Raw genomic sequence first — 10,132 nt, forward strand, 5'->3', positions numbered from 1 at the left:
CACCTAAAGCTGGACATAGGAGGGAACCTAAAAACAATTATAATACCGGTAGTAATAATAATATAAAATAAATAAATAAAGTAGTTAGAATCTTGAACAAAGGTGGATTGACCCCAATAAGGACGTGAACTGCTTTTTAAGGACTTCTGCGGGTTTAAGTTACTTCTAGAAATGGAATTAAGCCTTCAGTATAATACCAGGATTGCCGCCGCAAACGTTGTCGAGTCAACATTTTAGCCGGTGAGCACAGCTGACCCGTCCTAAACCTTAGACGAGGAGGAACCTACAGTAACTGCACTGCTGGCTCTCAAGGACCCACTCCATGAAGGTCTCACGCACCACATTAACCCATTAAGACCAGGACCCACTCCATGAAGGTCTCACGCACCACATTAACCCATTAAGACCAGGACCCACTCCATGAAGGTCTCACGCACCACATTAACCCATTAAGACAAGGACCCACTCCATGAAGGTCTCACGCACCACATTAACCCATTAACACCAGGACCCACTCCATGAAGGTCTCACGCACCACATTAACCCATTAAGACCAGAGGCAGATTCTACAAATGCCTTCTAAATCCCAATCCCAACGGTTTTCATTTGAGAGTCAGTGGCTCTCAAATGTTTTCATGTAAAGGACCCCCGAAATTATATGTATTTGGCCACAGACCCCCATCTCAAAATATTTTGTTCCAGGGACTCCCCAGAAGCTAGGATTTGAGTTAAACATGTTTGCTTTAAAAAATAGTTCAAAGGAAATCTCTACATTTTTCAAAATAGATCTAGAAGCTGTAGAAGTGTAATATCAAAAATGTGTTTTGCAAAAATCTGCTTCCTGGTGGCGTGATAACAGGCCGATGTGAAACTTTTGGGGCGTATTTGTTTCACCAAACAAACAAATCACGTCATATTCCACTGGTAAAAGTATGGTAACATGTTACTGTAAAAAAGAAGAATAGAGTCTGCACTTTAATGCTGAAAAAGCTCCTCTGAAGTCTATTCTTTTATTTCTGTTTATCTTGCACCTGGACCACAGATATGTGTGCACTACCTTCTTCAAACATTGTACTGTGCCACATTAGAGAAATCTCACCAAACAATCGCCTACAGTGTACAGTAAGTAGGTGATTGTTTGGTGATTTCTCAATGGCATATCTAAATGGCAAATCCACTGTACGACTGAATGACCTCACTGACTAAATAAAATAGCTTGAGTTGGTGTCGGTTCTCCTCCGTTTGCCAGCCGAGCGAGGGCATAACAGACAGACCATTGTGCCATATAGTCTAAACACACTAAAACCATGCAGATATTTTACAGTAGAGTGGCGCCTTATAGGGTTTAAAATGACAACGCGAGGCAATTGTGCAGTTCCTTTAAGGCTGAAAGTGAATCCTGGCGTTGACGGAGGCGAGGAGAGGGCAGACAATGCAGCAGCATGCTCACAATGAGGTTCTAGGCTGTGTCGCAGCGGTGCACTTGAGCTGCACAATGTTCTGGCAAAGTGACACACATCCCATCATCAGACAGACTGCCCGGCAGTGGTGGACTGGACAGTACATTCATTTACTTCACTACTGTACTTCAGGGGTTCTCAATCTACACATGATGTTTTTTTGGATGACAGTGAAGTGACACCTCAAATAAAAAAAGAAAGAGAGGACCATCACTTCATCAAAGTAGTCAACAGACTATACTATAAAAACTGGGTCAAACTTTGGCCAAACATTGGCAAAAGAAAAAAGAAAGAAATGTCACAGATTTTCCACAATATTTATCTGTGGAACTGAGTCAAAATGTAATAGCCTCAACTCCTCAACAAAAGTGCTTATCAGGGTGGGTGGCTCCCCAATTAAAATATGAATATTTTTGGGTGCCTAAAAAGGTTGAGAAACACTGCTGTAAGTAAATGTTTTGAGTATCTCTACTTTAGTATTTATAGTTGGATACCTTTCACTTCCACTTTCACTACTACTACATTTCACAGACAAATACCTATGACTAGACTACATTTCCAGCAAGGTGAAACACTACATTGTAAATGAATCACAAAGCCAAGCAAGACATTGTTATCTTGCAGACGCTGTGGAGAGGGTCAGCAACTTCAAATTCCTCAGCATAAACATCACTGAGAAACTCACCTATACTCACCATACAATATGCTCCGATCATTGGCGACCAAGTGGTGAGGAAGGCACATTGAAGAAGTTTGGTATGGGTATGGCCAAGGTTCCGTGGGCTTGTTTCTACAGAAGTACTGTTTGTCTCTCAGTACTGCTGAGAGCACTGAATGATTCCATCACTAACTGGCTTTGGGAACTGTACTGACCTCAAGCGCGAAACTATGCAGACAGCCCATCAGTGGAGACACCTCCATCCAGGACATATGCAACGGATATTATGTCAGCAAAGTTCACAGGCTTATCAAAGAACAGAGCCATTCAACCTACAGACTGTTTCAGATGCTACCAAGTGGCTTCGTAGTAGCCACAGAACCATGGGCAGTAGACTGCTAAATACTGCCGACAACCAGGCTTATGAACAAACAAGCCAGTAACTTAGGAGTATGAACCTTGTACACAGCTCTTAAGTACCTAAGTGCTGGTACCAGTGGTCAAACTGTTTTAATACACCTGCTATTTTATTATGTATTTTTATCATTGCAGCTACATTGTCTGAGGTACCACAAATGTGTGCCTTTAAACTTTTATGGAGAATAAGATAGACAGAAAAGCATGGTATACTCTCTACATATTACTCTGTACTGGAAGAAAGTGGTGAAGGTGATTGAGGGAACTGTTGTAGCTGGCAGACACAAATACAACTACTGTACTGAACTGTTGTAGCTGGCAGACACAAATACAACTACTGTACTGTACTGTACATCCACCTCAAAAACAAGTACCGGCAAGACAAAACACAGGGAAAGATGAGGCTTGGTTTTGTTCACTATTCGTGGCAGCGAGTCCTGCCAGGAGATGGGATGGACAGTTACCAATGTATCAGAGTCCTGCCAGGAGATGGGATGGACAGTTACCAATGTATCAGAGTCCTGCCAGGAGATGGGATGGACAGTTACCAATGTATCAGAGTCCTGCCAGGAGATGGGAAGGACATTTACCAATGTATCAGCAGCTTGAGTCCTGCCAGGAGATGGGAAGGACAGTTACCAATGTATCAGCAGCTTGAGTCCTGCCAGGAGATGGGAAGGACAGTTACCAATGTATCAGCAGCTTCAGGGAAGGGAAGGTCAAAGGGGAATGTGGGATTGTCCTTTTGTTCTCTCCACAAGACAGACAAGACTCAGACAACACCTTGACCCCTTTTAGACTGTTTTGTTAAACGGAGTCTCCCACATGGAGACGCAGACGGCACTCTTCCCGAGTTCACTTCCCTCACCAGCAGCTAGAGTCTAGCTGCTATACCAATCTATTACATAATCCAACCATGCATGTCCGCTGCAGCTTGGCTACTTTCATCACTTTATAGGCACAAATCCTCCAAAAAACATTCGAAAAGAGCCAAACTATAAGCTCACAACGTGTTGCAATGTGACATGTTGTGAGCTAGTAGATTTTTGAATAGGGTTTAAAGGAGCTGCATGTGATATTTTGTCATTCAAAAACAGTTATAATCTGGGGTCAGGGTCTCTTTAGTAAACAGAAAATACACTTTCCGGTAGGTTACAGATTTCATCCACTTACAGTACTCGTTTATTTGTTTCATCACTTCCAATTTCTCCCAATTGTTTAGCTTGTATCATGTATGAGTTCTCTGAATGGATGAAATTGGTATCCCGACCTGAAAGTGTATTTTCTGCTTACTAAAGAGCTGGACAGATGACCCTCCTGTTACTGAACAAACACTATGGCAGTTATTGTTATTATGGGAATATGTGTATTTAACACTTATTGTAAAGACGAAAATCTCTATTGCACCTCAGATGGAATAATTATAATCAGATAAATGACAACATTATAAACACACACTTTCCCAACAATATGGCTGAAGTGATGCTCACCAAGCCACCGTCTTGGTTTGTTATCTCAACAGGGACATGAAATGTCATTGTGAAGGATGCATCCTGCGCACACACCCACACCAGCGCACACACACGGCAGCCCCAGAGGGACCCCAGCACGTCAGCCCCAGAGGGACCCCAGCACGTCAGCCCCAGAGGGACCCCAGCACGGCAGCCCCAGAGGGACTCCAGCACGTCAGCCAGAGGGGAAGGTAATGAACAGTGCTGGAAAAGGTATTCACATTTATTACTTAAGTAAAAGTGTCAATACAGCAATGTAGAAATAGTCCAGAATTCAACATTTACTTGAAGAAAAGTACAAACGTATTGGTATAAAAATGTACTTAAAGTACCAAAAGTAGAAAGTACTCATTATGCAGAGTGTCCCGTTTCTCAAGTTTTCAAATGTATAAGCAGATCTAGTTCACAATGGCAGATCTGTACAATAGCGATGTGACACATTGTGAGCTTGTAGATTGGCTATACAATATTTGCCTCGGGTAGAAGAAAAAGTATTGAAAATCGGAAAAAATCTTTAGTAAAGTAAAAGTACCTAATAATTGTACTTAACCCATTTAGGATTGAGACCAGTCACCAGATTCTACAAAATGTCTTCTAAATCATGACAGTTTTCTGAAAAACCTATGTGTCAGTAGTTCTCAAAGGTTTTCACGTCAAGGACCCCAAAAACTATATATAATTGGCCACCGACCCCCATCTGAAAATATGTTGTTCCAGGCCCCTCCTAGAAGCTCTGAAAGAATATATATTTAATGATTTGCACCATATTTTCAAGATTTTTCAAGAATAGCAGATCTGCAAGCTCGTAGCTTGTAGATCTGCTATTTTTCAATAGCTAAACTATAACATAATACTTAAAACACCAAAAGGGGTTCCCGTCCTGAATGTGTTAAGTACAGTACTTGAGTAAATGTACTTAGTTACTTTCCACCAAAGTGCCCCGGAGATGGATGACACAGATGTTTGATGAATGGACAACATGGCTGTTGTAGGTGTGGCGGAGTTCAGGAGATGTTCATCACAACTGCATTATGGAATACAATGCACTCACATTTCACTGGAAACTAATGAGCTGGCTGAATACCAGCCGGACCTAATTATAGAACCACTAGTCGAGTTATAGCAGGTTACCGGCATGTTGATTTTGCTATTATTAGTTGTGTTGTACATTGGGGAAAATTTTATGAACGTGTTTATTATTTGTATATATGTATTCCATAAAATACATCCACCGTCCATTATCCAGAGTCGGGTTGTGAGGGTAGATGTACTGAATATTATAATACAATGGAATGCAATAGACTGGGTTCACTGGAACTCATTACAACGGCAATGTATGGAATACAATACACTGGGTTCACTGGAACTCATTACAACGGCAATGTATGGAATACAATACACTGGGTTCACTGGAACTCATTACAACGGCAATGTATGGAATACAATACACTGGGTTCACTGGAACTCATTACAACGGCAGTGTATGGAATACAATACACTGGGTTCACTGGAACTCATTATAACGGCAGTGTATGGAATGCAATACACTGGGTTCACTGGAACTCATAACGGCAGTGTATGGAATGCAATACACTGGGTTCACTGGAACTCATTACAACGGCAGTGTATGGAATACAATACACTGGGTTCACTGGAACTCATTACAACGGCAGTGTATGGAATACAATACACTGGGTTCACTGGAACTCATTACAACGGCAGTGTATGGAATACAATACACTGGGTTCACTGGAACTCATTACAACGGCAATGTATGGAATACAATACACTGGGTTCACTGGAACTCATTACAACGGCAGTGTATGGAATACAATACACTGGGTTCGCTGGAACAAGAGCATTTGCTGGTGTATTGTATTGTATTCCATTGCCCATTGTATTCACTGGGTTAGCTGGAAATGCTCTTGTTCTGGTTAAGGAATACTCATTCAGAATGAGTATTCCTTAACTGGAACAGGTGTGTGTACGATGTGTTTTTTTTTCTTTTTCTTTTTTATTAGCCACAGGCCTTAATAAGCTTCATGTAAAACAGGGAACAAGAACTAGAGAAGTAAAACGAATTCCAAGGAACTTGGACAAAGTGTAATTAGATCACTGCACGTTGTCTAGGGAAATCTAGGCATGCTTAATTACAGGTACAGTCGGGCAGAAAGTAATTCTCAATAGAGAGAAAAATAATGAAGACTATACTATACCTTGTTAGTTGGATATGCCACAAAGTATACCATCTATCTGTGCTTTGCCTCACTACCCTGTTTCCTAAAGATATGGAGATATGGAGAATGATAATCTAGAGTAAAAAAAACTTCACGAGGAATTTCAATAATTGTTTAGTCTGACTTGGCTCTTGAGGCCCGCTTCGAGTCGTGATAGTGCGAGTGACAAATTGCGACGAATTCACGAAGGGAAGCACAGGGCCCACAATTGTTCCGAGTCTGGATGATCATAAAGACATGAGTGATGTTCTGGATGAATGTGGACATGCTGTGGACAACGGGAGGAGAAGTGCTAATGGAACCAGAGGCTCGTCGAACGGAAAGGGATGGGAGAGGTATAGGAGACAGCGACACAAGCAGAGGTGGGCCGCCACCCGCCAGCCTCATAGACAAGGTCGTTTGCAAATAACAACGCAGTGGGGTCAGGACAAGCATCCCATAAAGGAGATAAAGAACAATAGCAGGAACTATAGCCCACAAAAATCACTGGAGCCTCTCCCTGGACAGGAATAATAGCAAAAGTCTCTAAAGCACACACACACACACACACACACACACACACACACACACACACACACACACACACACACACACACTCAGCATGAAGGCGACGGGTGGATGAGATATTTTTATAACATAATTAAATGTTGATGCAACAAGAGCAGTGGGATCACAAGAGCAAGTTGCCAAACAAAACAACACTATAGCATGTCAGCTTGTTGTTAATTTAACTCTCTGAGTTGCAAATTGGACAAATGAACGCTGCAAACAGCTTTGTGTAAAATCTCTAATTCGCCATCAGGGACATGGTCTTCCAAGGAAATGCAATAGATTGGCGCCAAAACAAGTTATCATCTACTTTTCAATATATATTTTTAGTGGGCTCAATTCAGCCCACTATTTAAAAACGGCAGACCTAGCTATTTCAAATATACCACACATATGACATGTTCTGCATCCACTAACTAAGACTTATTAGTGTCCTGTTTGGTACTGTTTGTAAATTGTCCAAACAACTACACAGTACTTGAACTATACACTACAGATTGCAGACTGTGAAGTGTCACTCTGGTATTTACAGTTAGTCGAGCTGTCTGTGTGTCTGTCTGTGTCTTGGAAGTAGAAGGGCTTCGTCTAGTGCTTCAGGGTTAACATTCCATATCCTCTTTCCATCCAATGCATTGTTCCCTTTACCGCTGATTAATATCTTGTTTAAACAGCGACTAGTGTGTTCATAAATCCTCTGGAGTTGATCAACACAATGGCCCACATTCTTCTTTTTAAAGGCAGCCCCCTTTTCTCCATCGCCTCGGTGCCGCAGGAGACGATTGGAATTCTGGAGATACGAGACTGGGGACAAACAACCCTCGACATATCTGCTAATTTAATTAATTGGAAAACACAGGCGAGATGGAGACATGGATGGATGGAGACTCTGGAAGGTGTCAGGCAGCCAACACCAGACCTCTTCCCCTCTTCCAAATTCCAAGTACACTTCCCCTCGGCTCCAGACAGATTTTGTCTCAACGTCGTGGACAAAAATGGGCCTGCATATTTTCAGCAATTACCCCCCCCCCCTTTTTTCCCCTTCTTTCTTGACAATAATGTCTTAATTTTTCTCCCAGTTTAGCTGTTATGTCAAACAATTCCCATTTACCCCATAGTCCTTGTCACTGCTGACCCCCACTGTGTGGTCTTGGGGAGAGTGTAGAGACAACCATGACCCGCTTAATACTGGCAAAAATCCTAATTTGGGAGAAATGGGAGACAATTATCAAGGAGAAATTATTTGCAGTTTGGATCACCAAGCAACACATTTTTGATTTTCGGTGGGTTTTAACATAAAGGTTTATCGTTAAAGCGGCACTATGTAACTTTTAAATTAATAAAACATAATTTTGTCCAGTCTGAGTATGTTAAATATAACCTATACAATTTGGTGGTTGTATTTGGTCTCGCTGCTCTTGTATTGATACATTTAGATTTTTTTGTGTCAAAGGTCATGTCTCACATGGTCGATCTGAATTTTTACCCGATGGTCAATAGTCAATTGTTCCCCTGAGCAAGCACGCAGACTCTAGTAAAGTTCCATAGTGCAGCATAAGCCTTGAGTGACCCCAACGTCACTTCAGAAAGATCTTGGGCCCATTCAAGCTGAAATCATTGGGTGTAGTCCTGTGTTGTGCAATAGCAGAAAGTTGAAGCGCTGCATGCACCTCTTCACGTAGACTTGCATCACTCTAGATGGGAGAGGTCCATTCATTCACAAGGTCCTGAATCTGGGCTGAGACCAAAACAACACTTCTCCATTGTAACATTGTTTGCACTGACTGGGGGATTCTGCACGTCAGTGGGTGCCAGCCGAGGGTTGACGTGCGCTGCATCATGTTCGCTGTCAGCAGGCCATGCCTGTCCAGACATACTCAGTTTCACGAGGAGGGGGGACTCTACCTTTTTTTTTTTATATCATTTTTACCTCACGATTTTGTAACCAATTTTTATCTAATGCAATAATGGGCTCCCTCTGCCACCCTGGGGAGAGCAACGGACTGACCTCATGCCTCCTTCAATGTATGAGGAGTCCAAGCCGTTTTCTTTTCACCTGACAGGGGAGAGTTTCCCCCGTTGGACGTAGGGCGTGGAAGGAACACGTTATTCCAACCAGTTCCTTTCCCCTCCACCAGGCGCCCCGGCTGGCCAGGGAGAGGCAGTTTTGTCCCCTCCACCTTTGAGAAGAAAAGGTTACTGGTACTGTACGTTCACACGAGCAAAAGATGCAAAGATACACAGCATATTTGTCGCATTGTATCTGTGTTGCTCAAACGGTCATGACGTCATCAAGCGCGTTGGAGGAAGCCGAGTTCCACAAGCGTCACTGAAGTGCCAATAATCACGATAAAGAATACTGCGATTACACAACAGTTACCCTTACAAAAACAACCCAACTCAATTTCCTTGTATCTAAGATATTCGCTAGAAATTCATAATTCTTTAATGCCAGATTTAGCCACTACGACCACACATGTGCCATGCAATTAAACTCTAGTGCTGGCCTTGCCTCTCAGCCGGCTCTGCTCAGTCTCATCAGCACACTATCCAGCTGATTTTTGAGTGGTGAGTGGTGCAAGCACTCCTATACGGAGCTTTGTGTGTCCCTGGCTGTCTGCCTGGGTCCCTGGCTGGCTGCCTGGGTCCGTCCGTCCGTCCGAGCCTGAAAATTGCGTTTGGTTGGTTTCCACCACCAAGTGTCACTGTTGTGCAGCCTAACACACACACACACGGTTTCGGACGCGGGCGGCCCCTGGGCGCGTTCCTGGGGTTCTGAATGTTCCGGGGACCCCCCGGGGACCCCCACACGGTAACTTTGTCATTTCTTATTTATACTTGTTTGAAGCACGTGTTGAAGAACAAAAAAACTCAATCAATTTGATTGGTTCTCGGCATTGCTGCATCTTTGCAGTTACAGTTGTAGATTTGTATCTTTACAAATTGAAGTTGAGTTGTGTTCAACTTCCAGATGCAAAGAATCTTTGCATCTGGAACACAACTCAACTTCAATTAGTAGCTTTGTATGTTTTGCAGCAGCTACAAATGCGTTGTATCCATAGAGTATATAAAAGGATAGAGACTGAACTGGCGCGAAGCTCCGCCCCCCCAGCTATTCATGTCAGTGGAAGTTGCTCAGTGGCGTTTTGAAGCACCCGGAAGACTGCCGGAAGTACCGTCTCAGAACGTCTACTTCCGCATTTGACCACCAAATTTTGGTGGTCAAATGCGGAAGTGCAACCGAGCGCTCAATGTTAAAGCCCAGCTGCACGGGGTTTCCCGGTCATGAATCCACGGGTCCGC

The sequence above is a fragment of the Electrona antarctica genome (genome assembly GCF_951216825.1).
Source record: "Electrona antarctica genome assembly, chromosome: 2".
Lineage (NCBI taxonomy): Eukaryota > Metazoa > Chordata > Actinopteri > Myctophiformes > Myctophidae > Electrona > Electrona antarctica.